General features: G+C 37.3%; 1 non-coding gene across 1 annotated transcript; it reads left to right on the plus strand.

Moving 5' to 3' along the window:
- The first annotated feature begins 16,848 nt into the window (after positions 1–16,848).
- On the plus strand, positions 16,849–16,955 carry LOC125614366. The gene has a single exon (XR_007344976.1). It is a non-coding gene; the product is annotated as a U6 spliceosomal RNA (small nuclear RNA).
- The last annotated feature ends 2,684 nt before the right edge of the window (positions 16,956–19,639 follow it).

Raw genomic sequence — 19,639 nt, forward strand, 5'->3', positions numbered from 1 at the left:
ACACTCTGTTCTCTGTACTAGGACATGGGTAAGCACCCTAAACTTGGCTTGGATAATTCCACTGAGGACTTTGCATCTGAAATTAGTCCTGCCTTTTAGCAGAATGAATCTCAATTGGTCGGTGGTGGTGGTATCAAAATGGCTTCCAGAGTCTATTATCGAACCTGGCCCTGCAGGTTCCCCTTAGTTTCTATTATTTTCTAAACCTGTTTGCTAGCCTTCCTCATATACTTCTAAGAAATCTTTGTCTTGACTATACTAACTGTAACTGGTTGCTTTTGTTGGCAACTAAGAAACCTGACTGACCAAAGTGGGTATTATTGACCATGTAAGTGAGAACACTGAAGAACAGCTAAGTAATTATGGAACTGGGATTTGAAATCTTGACAGTATAACACCAGATGTTACACTTAGAAAAAGAGAAGACATACAGACTGTTCACCTAGGATGTTACTGTAATCAGATAGATAGATGATAGATAAATAGTGTGTACACACGCGATAAGACCACTCACCCCCTTCATAGAGTTGCTGGTATGATTATGAAGATAATTTTTGTAAGGCATTAAGTTTGGCACAATGTCAATGTTTGTTGTTATGATTATATGATTCAAGTGGTGTGGACTATGGATCAAACATTTAAATCACAATCCAATGCAATAATTTACATTTCCTGACGAAAAATTGTCAAAATCCACTCAAATAAGGAACATTTAATATTCACTATAAAAATCCATCAATCAAAGGAAATCCTAGAATCTTGGTGATTTCAAAATGGCACATGTTACAGCATAGAATGTGATTAGAAAGATACTCCTTTTACCTACACTGCTTTTTTAAATGAAAAATAGGTGCAGATATCTGAGTATCTGTCAAATAACAAAAAATTCCACACCCCACATTTAGAAAAGAGAACAATGAGAGGAGCCCTAGAGCACTTCCCTTATCCAAGTACACCAATTGACAGAGATCTGGATCCAGAGAAGTCATGGAACTCAGTCTACATGTACTAGGGGGAATGAAATATGTGGAAAGAGGAACTAGCATTTTGGGGGAACCTCTATGTACTAGGCTCTTTATATGGAATACCTCATTTCATCCTTACAACAACCCTTGGAAATGGATACTATGATTCCCACTTTATAGATGAGAAAATTGAATTTTAAAGACAGTAAGTGACATGACTATGAAGTGACAAAGGTGCAATTTGAATGTAAGTCTGTCTCACTTCAAAGCATATTGATAAACTCTAACATCAAGAATTCACATAAGCAAGTGAGTTATTTGGGGTAACTTGAAGTGCACAGCTCCAGACAGAGGAAGAAGGAATCAAGAATTCAACATGGTAGGGGCTGGGGTTGTGGCTCAGCAGTAGAGTGCTTGCCTTGCATGTGTGAGGCCCTGGGTTTGATCCTCAGCACCACCTAAAATAAATAAATAATAAATAAAATAAAGATATTTAAAAAAATAATTCAACATGGTAGAACATAACACAACTACAGCATTCCAGGAACTGTCCAGAGCATATTCTCATGTATTATCTCATACTAGTAGGTCTTCTAATGCGGTGAAGTTCAGTAGTAAAATGTTTCAGGCAATTGTTCCCTGTTACCTAATTGATTCTAAAGTGACTTTTAACAGTTGATTTGTTAGCTTTTGTCACTGTGACCAAAAGACCTGAGCAAAACAACTTAAAAGGAGGAAAGACTCATTTTGACTGAGTTTCAGAGGTTTCAGTCCATGGTGGCCTGGCTCCATTGCTTTCAGGCTTGTGGTGAGACAGAAACAACATGGCAGAGGGGTATGGTCTAGGAAAGTTCCTCACCTATAATAGCCAGGAAGGGGAGGGCAGGGACACACCCCATCTCACCCCACCCTACCTCCTCCAACCAGGCCTTACCTCCCTAAGTTTCTATCACCTCCTAACAGTGACACAGCCTGGTGATCAGACCTTTAGCACATGGCCTTTGTGGGACATTTTAAGTTCAAACCCTAACTATTGAAAAGTAAACTCTTAAAACAATTACATTGTGCTTTTCAACAGATACATGCCACCAGTGTTTGTCATGGAATAAACACGATACACCTTCTAAGAACATCTATTTTACTTGAAGATTGGCAAGGAAAACTTACATAGTTTCCCAGCAATGTAAAATAGTTTGAAAAATCGAAACAAATATAAAAATATAAGCATTTTGTGAAGTATGCAAAAGCCCATGATATTTTAAGATAAAAACAAAATCTTCAAAGAAATCTCAAGTTTATGCCAATCTGCTCCAGAGCCCTCGGAGAATTCACACTCCTCTATGGTTAGGAATGAATGAGAGGGGGAATTTAACAACCTCTGCAGAATGACATCCTAAATAGGGTTTATTCCATCTTATCTGAATGTTTCACCAAATTCTTGTACACATTTCAGTCTGTCATGATTTTAGTAAAACAACAGTCTTGCAGGATAGCTGTAGCTCAGAAGTCTGGAGTGACCCGGTTAGAATTTCAATCAAAATTGAAAAAAAAATAGCATACAGGCTATTTTTCTTTAAGCAACATGTACCTAGTCTGATATTCCACACATTGGTACCAGTGATCACACAACAACTGCCATCTGCATCTTGGCTAACTTCAGAGTTAACTGAAGTGATGTAGCATGATCTAGAAAGGATTGCTTGATGTTAGATTTTATAATGATAAACAGAGAGAATTGGTTCAATGACATGGACTTAGAGGAAAAAAAAAAACAAACTCGAATTCTAATTATTTCTCTTATATTGCTAATTTTGTGAGCACAATGTTAGAAACCTTTTTCTACATCAAGTGAACTACTGCTGGATTAGCCAACCAATAAATATTAAGCAGAGCTTAAATTTTATCTGAAACATGTGGTTGCTTTTAAACTCAGTATCTATATTCTTTTTTAAAAAACTATATGTTTAACTCTATTCTAAATATTTACTTAGGAATTTCATCAGTGTAATAACTATTTGGCCACAATTTCCATGTACCACTAGTATGTTTATTGCTATTTGCTATCCCTAAAATGAGCCTTAGTCTCCCAGCCTTGCCTTCCATGCAGCAAACTTAAGGTCCTCAGTCAAGAGAAAGGAATAGCTTTCCAGTAAGTTATATACTTCAGAAATGCTCGTTTTGTAATCAGCCTCATTTCCTTTTATTTGGATGATATTAAGTCCCCAATGGAGTTGTCGACTGGCCTGTGCTGGGCTCCTTTCTCTGGGCAGCCTGGCTCTTAGAATAATGGGACAATCACAAGTAGCCCTCTTTTGGCTCCCCTGCTTACAATGAGGATTCAAAAGCAAACAATGAGCCAACCTAGTCTAGTCAGGGACCTTTCTATACTTTGAAATGCTGGGCTTTAGCTGTCCAGTAAACCTCAGCACAGGAGTTTCAGTTTTTCACTCTGGGTTCTGCTCTATTTGTCCACCAGAATGTGCTATCTAGCTTTCCCTAGAATCCTATTCCTATCATATCACTATAATCTTAAATGGAAAAAATTAGATTATGAAATTGCTTCTACACTGGAAGTGCAATCATGTAAAAATTATGTATGCATATTGACGGGGACGAAAAGGGGATGAGGAAAAAACGAAAACAATTTGATTTGCAGGGGGTGGCAGGACTATGAATGAGGATTTGTGTTTTCCTTTCCTTTAAAGGAGAGTTTCATTAACATTCTCAGAGGCATTTGTGCAAAAAATAAGGACAGTTAAATCTTCAACTTCTAGTACATAAAATGTTGATCATCCTTCCGTTCTTTTCGTGTTTACCTTACACAGACCATGTCTTCTTTACTGCATCACCTGAAAGAGCAGATTTCACCATCATTTAGAGAGTCTGTGCCAAGAAAATCAATAAAGACATATTTGCACAGAGCCCAGAGTGGGCTGGTTTTATCCAGGAATGTGTTGAGTTAATTGAAAAGGTTTTGGTTAAAGTTAGCCAGTTGGAGATCACAGCACTGTAGACAACACATACTGTGAGTATGAACTTCGTACAACCTTTCAAATACCTTTGGGAAGGCAGGAAATTGAAATATTGTGCTATATTGGCAACTAAATGGTCATTTATCATCCATGCTAAGTTTGGAGCTGGGGAGAACGATTTGGAAACTCTCGAAGGGCCTTTATTAACAATTTCAAAGTTAGACCAGTATATGTAGATTTTCACAGCATATTCGGGAAGACTAAGAGATAACATCTGTGTATACTATTAACATGGCCTCTCTAATAACAACTTCGGACTGTATTCACACCCACAAAAGCTGCATTAAAATACATTAAGCTTGAGACACCAACTGACAAAAGCAAGGAAATTCACAGTTAAAGGGGAAACGTGCCATATGTTCTTCAATACCTAAGAGCAACGGGGTGCATTTGGAAAGTCATTAAAGTGGCACCCAGTTGTGCCTAGGTATTGGAGAACATATGGAATCTTTTTCTCAGCAAGTGTAATTTTCCCTGCTCTCATTGAACGCATGTATCAATCTTCACTTTTTGGTCATATAGTTTTTTTTGTTTGTTTAATTACCATAGCACATAAGATAAATACCTTTTTATTTTCAAAAATCAACCCAATCAAACAATGGAAACTGGTCCTTGGCAGTTGCCGCCTGATTGTTCCTACCTATTTATCCTTCTTTCCCAAGGTGTCTGGGCCATCCTCACAGTTCCAGCTGCCCCCTACTCAATAAGGAGTACAGTCTTTCCTTTCCCTACCCCAAGGATGCAGTCACCCACACTTGTACCTTCCACCAGTACCTCAACGGCTCAGTCAGCTGAATTCAGAGTGCTGAGAGCAAAAGAACCCATTCCTCTGGACATTTGCTATTAAAATCTCTTTCTTCTTTATCTAAGGATTTTAACTTTTAATTTTGGCAAAAATAGCTATTGTGATACAAAAACGTGTCTATCGATATGACTGAGTCCTCTTTTTGTGACATTCTCTCAATCATTCATTTATTCAGTTGTTCAATTGTTCACTGCCTGCCATGTGCTAAGCATTAGGAATAAAATGCTGAGCTGGATCCTGCCCCCAGATTGCTCACTGTCTATGGGAGTAAAAGAACAGCAAACAGGCAATTACCATACCATGTGATGAGTGCTCTTACAAAGGTCAGCAGAGGGGGACTGATAAATCATTGAGGAAGGGCACCTAACCCATAGTAAGAGTTCTGGATGAAGTCCCTGGAAGTGAGCAAGTGCCCTAACACATCACCAATGCAGAGTGAAGCTTATAAACGAATTCATTTAATATAGTCCACAAATTTTTATTGAGCACCTACAGCATGCTAGGCCCTGGAGTAGGCACCAGGTAATATAGATTCTGGTCCTGCAATTTTTTTTAAGAGGTGCAGCCAAGGGTGTTTGACACCAGAATCCACACTCTTTTTTTATTTTTTTAGTTGTAGTTGGATATAATACCTTTATTCCATTCATTTATTTTTATGTGGTGCTGAGGATCGAACCCAGGGCTCCGCGCATGCTAGGCGAGCGCTCTACCACTGAGCCACAATCTCAGCCCAAGGTCCTGCAATTTTTTTAAGCAATGGAGTAAAAGGAAGAGTTCAGCCCAATCATTGAAATGAGAATGAGGGTGGGTTGAGGGTGAAATATCGGAGTCCAGATTATGCAAGGCATGCTTTATACAATAGCAGTGAAGAAACCACAGAAAGCTCTCAACCTGACATGTGATGTGATCAAATGAGTGTTCTAGAAACATCATCCTGGTTCTATCAAAGAAAAGATATGAGAAGGGGTCAAGAGAGTCAGAGAGACCAGTTAGGAGACTGATGAAAGACCGAGGATCTCAACAAGAAGAATGGCATCTGATATAAAAAGGATGGAAAATTCAAATAATTTTTGAAGATAGCATAACTTGGTGATTGATTGGATCCAGGGATTAGAAAGACATAAATACATCTGTGGGGTGTGGAATCCATGCAGACTCACTGAATATTAGAGAAGAACTTGGAGATTATCCAGTTACATGTTCTTGTTTTATCCATTAAGAAATTGGAGGCCCAGAAGTTCACTGACTTGGATTAGTTGACCAACCTATTTTGTAGTAAAGCAGACTGTAAAACAAAGATTTCCTAGTTCACAATAAAGTTATAATAAATTTAGCTTAACGTTTAGATTTACATAAAAGTATTAATTATACTTTAAAGTCCCCAAAGCTGAAAACTAATCTCAAAATTATTTGAACTTCTTCCGTACTTTCTTCACCTTCTATTTCCACTGCATTTGATCTGAATGTTCCTGCTCTCTCTTTTTTTTTTTTTCCGTTTAGGCTCTGAAAAGACATGAATAACACAATGTGGCAATATGATGACCTCATAATACTGCAACTATGAAATATAAATGCTTTATGGAGATAGTTATGTGGATTAAAATTTGAGCAGGATTGCAGCACAGAAATACCACAAGGTGCATAACATTGAGTTAACAATTATTTGTTTTCATCCCTGGTGCTGTTTCTAACCTGTAAAATGAAGAAAATGTGATTTATTGACTGTCAGGGTAAATAATGTTTAATGGCAGAGAACTCTGAAATGCAACAAATTCCAAAATGTTTGTGGATCAACCATCTCTTTACCAACTATAACATTGTTACATTTTTTTCCTCTGCCTTCAGGCACTGAGATCTGGGTTCTAGATCCTTGATGAGTGCCAGATCATTAATGAAGAAGCTTGAATTATAAAGTAACAATAATTTCAGTCTGTGTACCTCTGTCCAATGATAGTTTCAACACTGCCTAACAGGTTGCTTCACAGGCTCTTTCAAAGTCTTCTAATCAATGTACCAGCACTTCAAGATAGCACATACCCACAACCATACTCACAAGGGGACTACAAATCCCATGATACCATGAATGTTCCTCTTCAATTTCAGAAAACATTATTTGGCAATGTAGATACATTTCCCCTGACTTTCTCTGTGCTGGTATCTGGTGCCTAACCCTGAGACCGTCAACTCCTTAGCAGACAGTCTAGAACATCCAAATTATGCTATGAAATATGAGCAATAATTGAAAAGAAAAATGTATTTATATATAATGGGATAGTATTTATGCAAATATTGAAATAATGAATATATCTACATATATATATTCCTCATCCATTGGACCAGTGTTATTCATTGTTTAGGGCAAGGGAGGTAGCCGGAAGAGGCAAGGGCAGTGCTTCTGGAACAACTTAGAACAAAGAAGTCATTGCTCAGCTTGGATTTCAAGCTAATATTTTCCAAGTTCATAGCTTAAAAGCTGGGTCAAGTTGAGAAATTCAAGGGTTTCTGAATCTTTTTTTAAAACCATTATATAGCAAGATTTAAGCTTGGAGCTCTAAGATTTTATTATTAGACATGATGTAAAAGGACATGAAGATATATTGTAAGGAGGTTTTGTCTGGGCTAGGGCTATAGCCCAGTGGTAGAATGCTTTCCTGCCATGTGCAAGGCCCTGGGTTTGATCCCTAGCACCAATAAAAAAAATAATAAAGATTTTGTTACCCAAGAAGGAGAAAACTTCCTATACCAAGTGGAAGAGTTAATGGAGGAACATGTCTCAAGTGGATGAGACTAGAGAGGAGAAGCTTCATCCTTGAGAAGGTCAAATAACAGAACCCTAGCTATATTGAGAGAATCCAGAACATTCTAGGTAGTGACCTACTTTCATAGTTTTGTTTTTTAAAAATATTTATTTTTTAGAAGTAGTTGGACACAATACCTTTATTTTATTTATTTTTGGGTGGTGCTGAGACTCAAACCCAGGGCCTCACACATGCTAGACAAGTGCTCTACTACTGAGCCACAACCCCAGCCCCATAGTTATGTTCTAATATAAAAAGTATAGTAATTATATATTGAAAATGTTAAGTGTGGCAGCATCAATCAAAGAGACATCTATGTAAATGATTCTGAAATAGCACTTCAGTTGCCCCCAACTAGTGAATGGCAGCAGAAAAGAGACACTAAGAGAACCAATGGACTGGGAGAGGTCTGGGTGTGAGATGAGGACATATGAAGACCTCATGGCCAAATAACCTTTGGAGCACTGCAGTGAATACTCTAGGGGAAAAGCCACAGCACAGCAGACATTAGCGTTGAGTAAATGCTTCATAACTCAGCAGGAGAAGGAATATTCTAGAAACCAATGAGCCCTCTCTGTCCCACTGCCTCCACTACCATACATAGGACTTTCTCTGCATATAAACATAATCATGGGGAAAAGAAAAATTCCCATGATATGTACTTGAGAAAGAGTTCGAACTTGAATAACTACCTAAACCAGAGTTTTACATTTAAAGAAACTGAGTTGTCTTCAGTTTAAGTTTCCCACAACCAATGAGACTGGAGACGCCAGAGCCAAATCAAGCAAATTTAAGGTAATGCTAAATGTGACATGAGATACATTTTTTCAGCTATAATTCTGTTATATTGGCTTGTTGAAACAATGATTAATCTTCCCTTTCTGACGAAACTACTACCACCTCTCCAATTGAAGCCAGGATCTTCAACAGTCTTGCAAAGAATCTTCAGCATAGAGCAAGAGTCATGGGGAGAATAAAAACCTGCATTTCCTTATTTCCAGTTGAGAGATCTTTCTCTCTTTGTCCTCTAACTTTATTATTCAAAATAGGTTCAAATGCAGAGAACAAAATATGAGAAATTATTTGCTTGTCACTAAAACATCAAGGTTTGGTTTCAGTCTTGACCAAATCTACTAACCCTACTCTTCTTTTATAATCAAAGTAGATTAGATAACCAGCCAGGTTAAAAAAAGCCAAACCAGTTCCTATTGGCTGATGGTAGCTAGCAGTGGAGTTCCCCACTAACTGCTGTGCTGATTGACAGCGGCCTCTGAAACAATAGGAGAAAATGCCAAGCAACTCCCTTTTTGAATCTAACTCAAAACTCCAGAAATGCTTTCATGAGGCCATGGCTGGCTGGTGTCTTCTTTGATGTGATAAAATTTCAGTCATTTTCAGCTGCAGTTGTAATCGCTATGTATGGGAGGGGTTAGGGGCTGACTACCCAGTATTATTTTATTATTCTCTCAATTCAGTAATAATATATTAACTTAGAGACTTAACAGCTCAGCTAAAGAATGGTACATAGTGGCCTATTGAGAGACTTTAGTATTTTGCTTTTGACAGGACGTTCTTTCAGACATTTCTTCTGGGGTTTTAAAAAAACCCTATTTGGATTATTTGCATAAGAATATATTTATTGTAATGTGTCTAGCATTTCCATGGTGGAAAATCCAGAAAAAGGAACAGCATATTATCATTACAAACAATGATATTTGGAATTAGAACAGAAAATCCTTGGTCATTTTTCAACCTGCCAACCAAATCAATGCCCAGAGAAAATTGTGTGTGTGTGTGTGTGTGTACGCACACACATGCACGTGTGAAGTGTACTTATTGCCAAGCTTCTGGGCTGATGAGAGCCTCTTACAAAGATATGGATTTATAATTCCACAACACCAAAGGAAGCATTTTAAATGGCACTAAGTTAGCCAGGGAGCAGTGGTAGGAGGCAAGGGTCATAAACTCCAGTACAAGTGTATGGAATGTTTCACCTTTGTGTACATTTTTCAATCTTAAAACAGATTTACTCAGGATTTAAGACTTTATTAAGGTCAAAGGATTACATTAAGTTCATAGACACGTTTGTTATATTAATTGAGTCATAAGTTCTGGCCGTCTGCAAACACATTGAAAAACAGGCATCAGCTGGTTCCCATTGCCATAATAGATCAGAAAATCTGCCAGGAAGTCTGTTTGCAGCTCTTAAAAGTTGTTGAACAAAAATGTGTTTTGAACTATCGACAATTACCTGAGAAAACAACTGGATTCTGTAAGTGGATTTGTTTATATTCCCAATACACTCTCCCCACTCTTACCATTGACCTTTCTTGGCCCCAAGCTCCCCACTCCAGGGCTTCATAAGCAATCTTTGCTTGAAAATGTTTCTGTCTTCTCCCTCATTAAAGTAGAATACCAACAAGAGTGTTAATTAGTCTTCTAAAAATGATTTAATATTGATAGGGGAAACCGTGAATCTAGAAGAGGGAAACAGTTGAGTTTTTATTTAAATAATATACAAAAGAATACGTGCAAGAACAGAGTAGGGACAAAGAGCATGAGAAGAAGATTAACATTAAACAGGGATGAGAGGTGAGAGGGAAAGGGAGAGAGAAGGGAAATTGCATGGAAATGGAAGGAGACCCTCAGGGTTATACAAAAGTACATACAAGAGGAAGTGAGGGGAAAGGGAAAAATAATACAAGGGGGAGAAATGAATGACAGTAGAGGGGGTAGAGAGAGAAGAGGGGAGGGGAGGGGAGGGGGGATAGTAGAGGATAGGAAAGGCAGCAGAACACAACAGACACTAGTATGGCAATATGTAAATCAATGGATGTGTAACGGATGTGATTCTGCAATCTGTATACTGGGTAAAAATGGGAGTTCATAACCCACTTGAATCAAAGTGTGAAATATGATATATCAAGAACTATGTAATGTTTTGAACAACCAACAATAAAAATTTTAAAAAAAGAATAGTGCCAAAGGAATAAGTATAAGATATATTTATGTTATTCTAGATTAATACTACCATTTATGTTGGAAATCCCACTAATCCCTCCACAATCCTGCATTCTTCTCTTTGCACTTAGAGATAGTGAATATCCTGAATTTTTTGTTTAGAAGTGTGTATTACATATATTTGTATACTTTTTTCCCCCAGTACTAGAGATCAAACCCAGGGTCTCACGCATGTTAGGCAAGTGGTCTACCACAGTTACATCCCCAGCCTTACATATGTATACTTTAGCAACATATTATGGAGTTTTACATGTTTTCAACTCTGTAAAATGGAATAATGGTTAATGTATTCTTCTGAAACATTTTTTCTTTATATCATGATCCCAAAATTCATCCATGCTGTGGCATATAACTGGAATTAAACTATTTTCATGGAAATACAGTACTCTACTCCCGTATATACCAAAATATATTTTATACACTCTCTAAATATCCAAGATGTTTAACTTCTTTTATTCAGAATATCTCCTTACATTCTCCTCCTTCTCCTCTTCCTCTCCTCCTCTCCTCCTCCTCCTCCTCTTCCTCTCCTCCTTTCCTCTTCCTCCTCCTCTTCCTCTCTGGAGATTTGAACTTTGCTGGGGATTGAACCCAGGGCTCTGCACATGCTAAGCACATGCCCTACCACTGAGCTACAAATATTTTTGTAGATATCTCATTGTAGAAATGTGCTGAAATTTAGGGCACATTGGAATTTCTTAGGAAAGAAAATATACACTCTCTACCTTACTAGATAATGGTTTCAATTTACAGCTCCCTTATTAATTAGATTGAGAAACTTTTTATGTATTTGCCATTCACATTTACTCTTCAGATAGGTTGAATTTAACTGGTTGTTACATATTATTTTTATATCCAGTCAAACACTCTTATTAATCCTAATAATTTATCTATATGCCTTTTGATTTTTCAATGTAGACACGTGTAATCAATGAAGAAGAGCGTTTTGTTTCTTCCTTTGCAATAATCCAATTACTTTATTTCATTTCTTATTTCACAGGCTGTGATTGTCATACAATGTTGAGCAGAAGCTGCAATAGCAGGCACTCCTGTCTTCCCAATTGCAAATGGAATACTTTTAGTGTTTTGCCATAAATGTGATCTCCTCAGTATGCTTTTCTGTCCTTTTTATTCAGGCTTAGGATGTTCTTGTCCTTTTTTACTAAGGATTTTATCATGAATAGATGTTGAATTTGTCGAATGGTCTTTGTTTATATAGAAATAATTATACTGTGTTTCCTTTAATCTTAAAATGTGGGGAATTACATAATTTGATTTTCTAAGGTCAAACCAATCTTGCATTCTGAAAACAAATCAACTTGGTTATGATGTATTACCCTTTTAAGCATTGCCAGAGTTAGTGTGCTAATACTTTCCTTAGGATTTTTAAATATATATTAATAAAAGTAGCCCAAAATTTTATTTTTTAGACTTTAGTAAGATATCAACATTATGCTACTATCATGAAACAGTTTGAGACTGTTCCTTTTTTCCCCTAAAATCTGTAATAATCTAAGTAAAATTGGAATCTTTTTAATTGAATGTCTGTTACAGCTTCTAATTTTTTGGATCTGAAACATCTCCCAAAAGGTCATGTGCAGAAGGCTTGGTCCCCAATGCAGCAATGGCTAGAAGTAGGGCTTGTGGGAAATGATTGGGTCACAGGTGCTCTGACCTCGTCAGTGGGATAATCCACTGAAAGCTGAATGAACTACTAGGAGGTGGTAGAAACTAGAGGCAGGTGGAACGTGGCTGGAAGAAGTAGGTCACTAAGGCGCATGCGCTTGGGGGTTATATCTTGTTCCTGGCTCCTTCCTTATTCCTCTTTACTTCCTGGCTGCCATGAGCTGAATAACCTTCCTTCACTGTGCTCTTCTGCCATGATGCTCTGTCCCACCTCAGGCCCAGAGCAGTGGAGCCCACCAACCATGGTCTGAAACCATGAGTCAAAATAAATCTTTCCTCCTCTAAGTTGTTTATGTCAGCTATTTTGTTTACAGTGATGAAAAACTAACACACAGTACAATAGAAATTTGTCCACTTTGTATATTTCAATTTATTAATTTCAGGATTTTCAATAATTATTCTTTAATTACTTTGTTAATCTCTGAAGCATTTAAAAATATTATACCCTTCTTAAACTTGAGGTTGCTTATTTGTGCCTTCCATCATTATTCTCGAACATTCTTACAAAAGACCTACAAATTTTATTAGTCTCTTTTAAGGCACCAACTATTAGTTTTATTGACTGCCTCTAGTAAAGATTTTTCTGTTTTATTGGTTTCTGCTTTTATTTTTCTTCTTTGATTTATTCCAGTTTTTTGGGATTTGATCTTCCATTCTTTTTCTAATTTCTTAAATTAGTTCATTAATATTTAATCTACACTGATAAAAGCATTGCGGATTATATACTTCCCTCTAAGTAGTGTTGTAGTTGATCTCATAAGTTCGCACATGTGTTCTATTAATTACTATTTAGTGCTACATATTTTATCTTTGGCTTTATTTTTGCCTTTTGACCTGTGAATTAATTATAAAGAATTGTTTCCTAATTTCCAAACACTTGTTTTTCTAGTTACATTTCCATTTTATATCTCTAGGTTAATTTCAGTGTGGTCAAAAAGGTAAAAAATGAGATTGTTTCCCAATTTTAAATTACCCTTTATCCCTATGTACCAGTAATTGAAAACTATTGATTTGATGCATGCAGTTATATCTTTTATTCAGAATATCTTCTTACATTCACAAAAAAGGTCTACTACACAGCCCTGGCCTGGGGCTCTGTGATAATTTCAAGCATGTCTTAGATTCTCAAAGCAAAGTTTATAACTATAGGGCCTCTTTGGCAAACATAGCCTTGTTTGGCACATATTTACATCTCTAAATGCATATCAATATATCTGTTAATGCAATATATTTGAACACATACTGAACCCTGTGGATATGTACATATCAAAAGTATTTTAAGCTGGGTGTGGTGGTGCATGCCTGTAATCTCAGCAACTTGGGAGGCTAAGCTAAGAGAATTGCAAGTTGGAGGCCAGCGCCAGCAACTAATGCAGGACCCTATCAAAAAAATTAAAAAAGGCTAAGGATGTAACTCAGTGGTAGGACTCCCCTGGGTTCAATCCTACATACCCCCCCCCAAATATTTTTAAATGTTCCATATATGTCTGTTCCTATATGTCAGAATTGCTTTCTTTACATATCAAGTAAAGTAAAAGAGCTTTCTGCAGTATTCCAGAAGAACAGATACATACACCAACAACAAATACTATTTTTGGAGTATAATATTTTTTAAGGACATGATGAGGACATTTTTTTAAATTGTGGTAACAACACATGGTGTAAAATTTACCACCTTAACCCTTTTTAAAATCTACAGTTTGGTATTGTTAAGTATACACACATTGTTGCCAAACAGATCGCCAAACTTTTTCATCTTGCAAATATGAAACTCTATGCCCATTAACCACCCCCCTTGTCCCCTCCCCACAACCCCTGGTAACTACCATTTTACTTTTTGTTTCTGTGAATTTGACTGCTTTAGGTATATGATATATACATACCATAATTTTGTTTTCAAGACTAACTTATTTAACATAATGTCTCCAAAATTCATCCATATCATAACACATGACAGAATTTCCTTCTTTTGTAAGGTTGAATAATATTCTGTTGTACATATAAATCACATCTCATTGACCCATTTATTCCTCCATGGTAGGTCTTCTTTTAATTTCTAAGGAACCTTCATACTGTTTGTATCATGTTGCAATAGATAAATGATTTCAGATGATAAGGTAAAGCTTAAAAGTTCACACATGGGGCTTTAGTAGAGTGAATATTTGAGAATCCTGGGAGTAATTTTAGATAGTTCCTTAGAAATGAGTTATGGTTGACTTTCACTGGCATTAAAACAACCAGTGAAACAGTTTAAAAGAAGCCAACCATTCCCCTCTACAAGTTGCCATAGTGGCATTGTGAAGCCATGGCCTCTGCATGTAAAATAATACTTCATGACTTTATTTCCATAATAATATTATCATTTAGTTAAAACAGTCCTGTAGTGTTTTTTTAAAATCTCAGTTCTATGTTTAGTTTTCACAGTGATAGCCACTTAACAGTGGTTTAGTTGTTTTGTTGAATAATAACTCTGAATACTGACTATATGCCCAGCATAATGCTAAGGGATTTAAGTATAACCTTGTGCAATCCCTTAGAGGCAAGCAGCATCACTAGTCTCATTCTTTTTCAAATAAGGAAACAGGCTAAGAAAGATTGAGGACTATATTTCATAGATCCCAAGATACACATTTTATGTCTCCAAAATCATCATGCATCTTATAATCAATGGCATCCAATAATTAGTATGGCCCAGAGGATAGCCTGGCATAGCAGCCATTACCTTTGAGTGTGCATATTTTGTTGTAGTTTTGACTGTTGTCACTTCCCTTGTGTTTATATACAAAGTGAGTTTGAAAGATGATAAGCTTGTTGTCATTTTAAATGTTTTCAAGAGTATTTACTCTGAAAAAAAAAAAAGAGTATTCACTCTGAATTGACATTGAAAGGAAAAGGTATTGTGCATACTAGAAGGCAAATGGATATTAGTGAAACAAATATGTATCATTGCAGGAATGTGTGCAATTCCTTATTTTCTTGCAAACTGATAATTGATTTCCAGGACCCAAGAAAGAAAGATGTCCACAAAAATGTTGTGTTCTATTTTACAACATATATCCAAAAGAATTTGCAATCAAAGCAACTAAAGGCAGGAGGAAATGCCAAAAGTCTCCACATAGCCAGACACAGTGTTGCACAACTGTAATCCCAGCAACTCTGGAGGCTGAAGCAGGAGGACCACAAATTCAAAGCCAGCCTCAGCCAATTAGCAAAGCCCTGAGCAACTTAGCAAGACCTCATCTCAAAATAAAAACAAAAAGGCTGGGGACGTGGCTCATTGGTTAAGTGCCCCCGAGTTCATCCTTGGTACAACAACAACAACAACAAGAACTCCACATAGATATAAGAATTATAAGGCAGGCAAAGAGAGAAGTATTTGGTCAACTCATGGGTTGTGCAGCATTATTGCTAAGGTGTTTCACTGGAATTGTTTTTCTTTCTTAATGGTACATAAAGTAATGAAACTGATAACATCTAAGGTTTGATGGCATCAAGTACCTTTCCCAAAGTTAAGTAGAAAAGTGGACACTCACATGCTAGGTCTGTGCTCATAACCAGCAGGCTTTAAAGGGCTTTGTTTGATTTGGTAATTTCTCTTCTATTCTTTAGCCTATATGTATTTCCTTTAAGCAAAATATTACTTATGTTTCATATCTTTGATAATTTAATGACCATTTGGGGGATAATTGTAGACTCCTTGGAGGCAGTCTCCAAAACTCAGAATCACCAAAATTAAGGAAAACATTAATATAATTAGAATAGCAGCTAATGCTGGCCCTCAAAAAAGCAGGGAATGTGTGTAGTACTCTATCACTTAGAAATATAAAATGGGAACACAAATCTTAGAATCAGGGCCAGGGCCTTTGCTCTGTTCAGTCATATTTCATAACTCATTTACCTGATTCCTTCCATGTTTTCAGGATTTATTGCTTTTAGAGGTGTAAGAAACAAATACTCATGATTACCTCTCTGGAGTAATCATGATTTTAATAGTAATAAATAAGTGTATAGTGCTTGATCACTTATTATGCCCTCTCATTTTGATCTCCTTTGGTCCTCATAGCACTATTTTATAATGATTAAGAATACAGTGCAGGGGCTGGGGCTGCAGCTCAGTGGTACAGTGCTTGCCTAGTGTGTGTGAGGCACTGGGTTCCATGCTCAGCACCACATAAAAATAAACAAATAAAATAAAAGGCATGCAGTCCACCTAAAACTACAAAAAAATGTAAACAAAAAAGAATACAGTGCATTTGGGATTCTCACTCCATCATGTGGGTTCAAGTCTCAACTCAACCATGGATTGAGTTATCAATTGGGTGAGTTTGGGAAAAATCGCTTCACTTGCATGAGCCTTGTTTTCTCATTTATAAAATTAATAATCTGTGCCTTGAGAGCTGTTACAAGAATGAAATAAGATAATGCATGAAAAGCAATTAAGCATAGTGCCTGCTCTAAAGGCTTAATAAATGTAAGCTGCCATTATTAGTAGCAAAAGAACTCTGTGTATAACTAAACAATTGTACAAGTAAGAAACTAAAGTGTTCACTTCAGCAGCACATATATTAAAACTGGAATGAAATAGGGAAGATTAGCATGGCCCCTGTGCAAAGATGACATGCAAATTTGTGAAGTGTTCTATATTTTTTCTCTCTGATATGCAGATGCTAACTCAGAAGAAGGGGGAGCAGAGGGAAGAATAGAAGTACTTTGGATTAGACAAAGAAGAATGAAGGGAAAGGAGAGGGAATGGGAATAGGAAAGATAGTAGGATGAATCCAATGTAACTTTCCCATGTGCATATATGATTACATGACCAATGTAATTGTACATCATGTACAACCAAAAGAATGAAAGTTATGCTCCAGATAGGTATACTATGTCAAAATACATTCTACTGTCATGTATAACTAATAAGAACAAATCAAAAAATCACTTGGAAAAAAAAGAAACTAAGGTTCAGAAAGATGAAGTCAGTCTTCAAGGTCACACAGCTGGTAAGGATCAGAGCTGTTACATACATCCAGAACAGCACTTACCTTGAGTGCAGGTGAAATAGGCAATAGGGAACTCATGGTCTGTGCCAAGCTGGTAATGACCATTCTATTATGATCTCTACATAACTTAACAAATTGCTGGAAGAACTGTAAAAGCCTTAAAAAATGATTTTTTTCTTCTCTCATAAAGGCTGCTGATGGATGAATATAGAAATAAAAATTGAGTTGACTTTGCTGACCAGTTATAGTATGCGATTATCAAAATGCGACAGGCCAATTTCCATTATAACCCAAAATCTCTTTATTACAAAAAAGAGATCAAATTCTAGCTACCTTATTACAAATTTAAGAAATCTTTGAAACAATTTTTTAAAACAATAAAGGATATAGATAGGGTGTTGGAAGCTTAATGTAAAGGATCTGACCTGTACTAAAACCCACTTGAATTTCCTATTCCTCTAGCCCATGGTGATTATTTGAATTTGCGTGCAAGCTCTTCATCTGCATAATTAGTTCCAGTACCTCACAGAAACAGATTGAGACCTAATCAAGGAGGTCAAGAGTTGGACAAGAGTGAGCTCCAGAGGGGAGGATGCTGTGTTAACCCCCTGCTCTTAGGTACATTTTTGTGTTCAGGGGCCACTGAACTGGAAACAAAGGGAAGGCCCAGGGATTCAGACAGAAGATGGAGAGAAAAGAGTACTGGCAGACAGTTGTGGATTTCCTGAGCTGTGAGCACTATAGCAGACAGTAGGGAAGCAGAAAGGGACTCAAATCCCAGCTCAAGTCAGGAGAAGTGCTCAGCAAGAGCTGTAGTGCCCGCCAGAATCCAATGGTTAATGGAAGACCCCAAGCCAGATCCCTAGAAAGAGAAGAGTGAATAGGTAGCACAGACCAGACCAAATTAGAGGGAAGAAGAGCACACCAAGTGCAAGCAGCTCACAGCAGTGGCACTAGACACCCCAGCACAGACTTCTAAACCATCCCCTGCAGTAGGGTGGGGAAGCTCCTCAGAGAGAAAAGCACATCCCACAAAGAGCAGGTAGGTGGTCTTTATTAGCTGAGGAGCCAAGCCAAGAACAAGCAGTCAGTGGAAGAAATGGGACCACCTTTGAGCTGTATGTTTTAATCTTCACTAGTGGAGAGACCCTGTTCTGGAACTGTGGCCACGATCCTTTCTAGCAGAAGAACTGGGTCCTGGGAGAGTTGGGAAGAGCGCATGTTTGGGAGACCTGGAGCTGTCCAGGAACTGCTGAAGACCTCGTGGCTTCTATCATGGAAAGATTCTCCCAGTGGGATCAGGAGCATTTGCTTCATGGGTTGTGAATGACTTAGAAATGTCTGCAGGGAGCTTTAGACTGGGAGCATCAAAGGCTTGTAAAGACAACTATGGCAGACCGCCTGTAGCCTCAAAAGTCCGCTCTGACAAGGGAACAGTTGCCAACCTGATGTTGAACAAGTTGGTTGACAGTTTTTTCTGCCCAAGTAACATTAGCATCCCAAAAGATGAGAGCATACAGGTGCTGTAAGAAGCAATTATGCACCAGGCGCTGTGGCACATGCCAGTAATTCTAGTGGCTCAGGAGGCTGAGGAAGAAGGATTGTGAGTTCAAAGCCAGCTTCAGCAACTTAGTGAGACCCTAAGCAACTTGGTGAGACCCCATCTCAAAATAAAATATAAAAAAGGGTTAAGCACCCCTGGGTTCAATCCCTGGTTCCAAAAAGAAAAAGCAATTGTGCATTTATTCAGACATATACATACTGCTATTTGTTAAACCTCCTTTATTCTAGTTTAAAATTTGTAAAAAAAAATCTTTCTTTGAAAAATATAAAATGATCTTTACATACACTATATGAAGTCTTATAGCATCTTTGTTTGGGGGTTACAAATATGCCAAGTGCATTGGAAATTCAGATAGAACATTCACTAAATGAGAGCTTTCTAGAAATATAAAAATTAATGAATTGATTCATTTCTACTAATGGGTTGACAAATTAGCACTGGCTGAAATTTCAGTACAGGTCCAAGGCATCACTGCCCATTCTGTTATGATGATTTATAATCCAGAACCTGTCGCCACTATACATAAAAGGGGCACCTAAAAATGGGTCCATAAATTATGCATGCATGTACATATATGCACTCACACACATTTGCACAATCATGCACATCCACACACCACCAACACAGAGGCTCAAGCACATGCACAAATGCTAATATGTACTCACATACTTGCACACACACGAAACTTCTGCATGCTCATGCCCACATGTACACTCACACAGTTAAAACATATGTACATATTCACATGCACTCATATATATACTCACAGGT

The sequence above is a fragment of the Marmota marmota genome, unplaced genomic scaffold, assembly GCF_001458135.2.
Source record: "Marmota marmota marmota unplaced genomic scaffold, marMar, whole genome shotgun sequence".
Taxonomy (NCBI): Eukaryota; Metazoa; Chordata; class Mammalia; order Rodentia; family Sciuridae; genus Marmota; species Marmota marmota.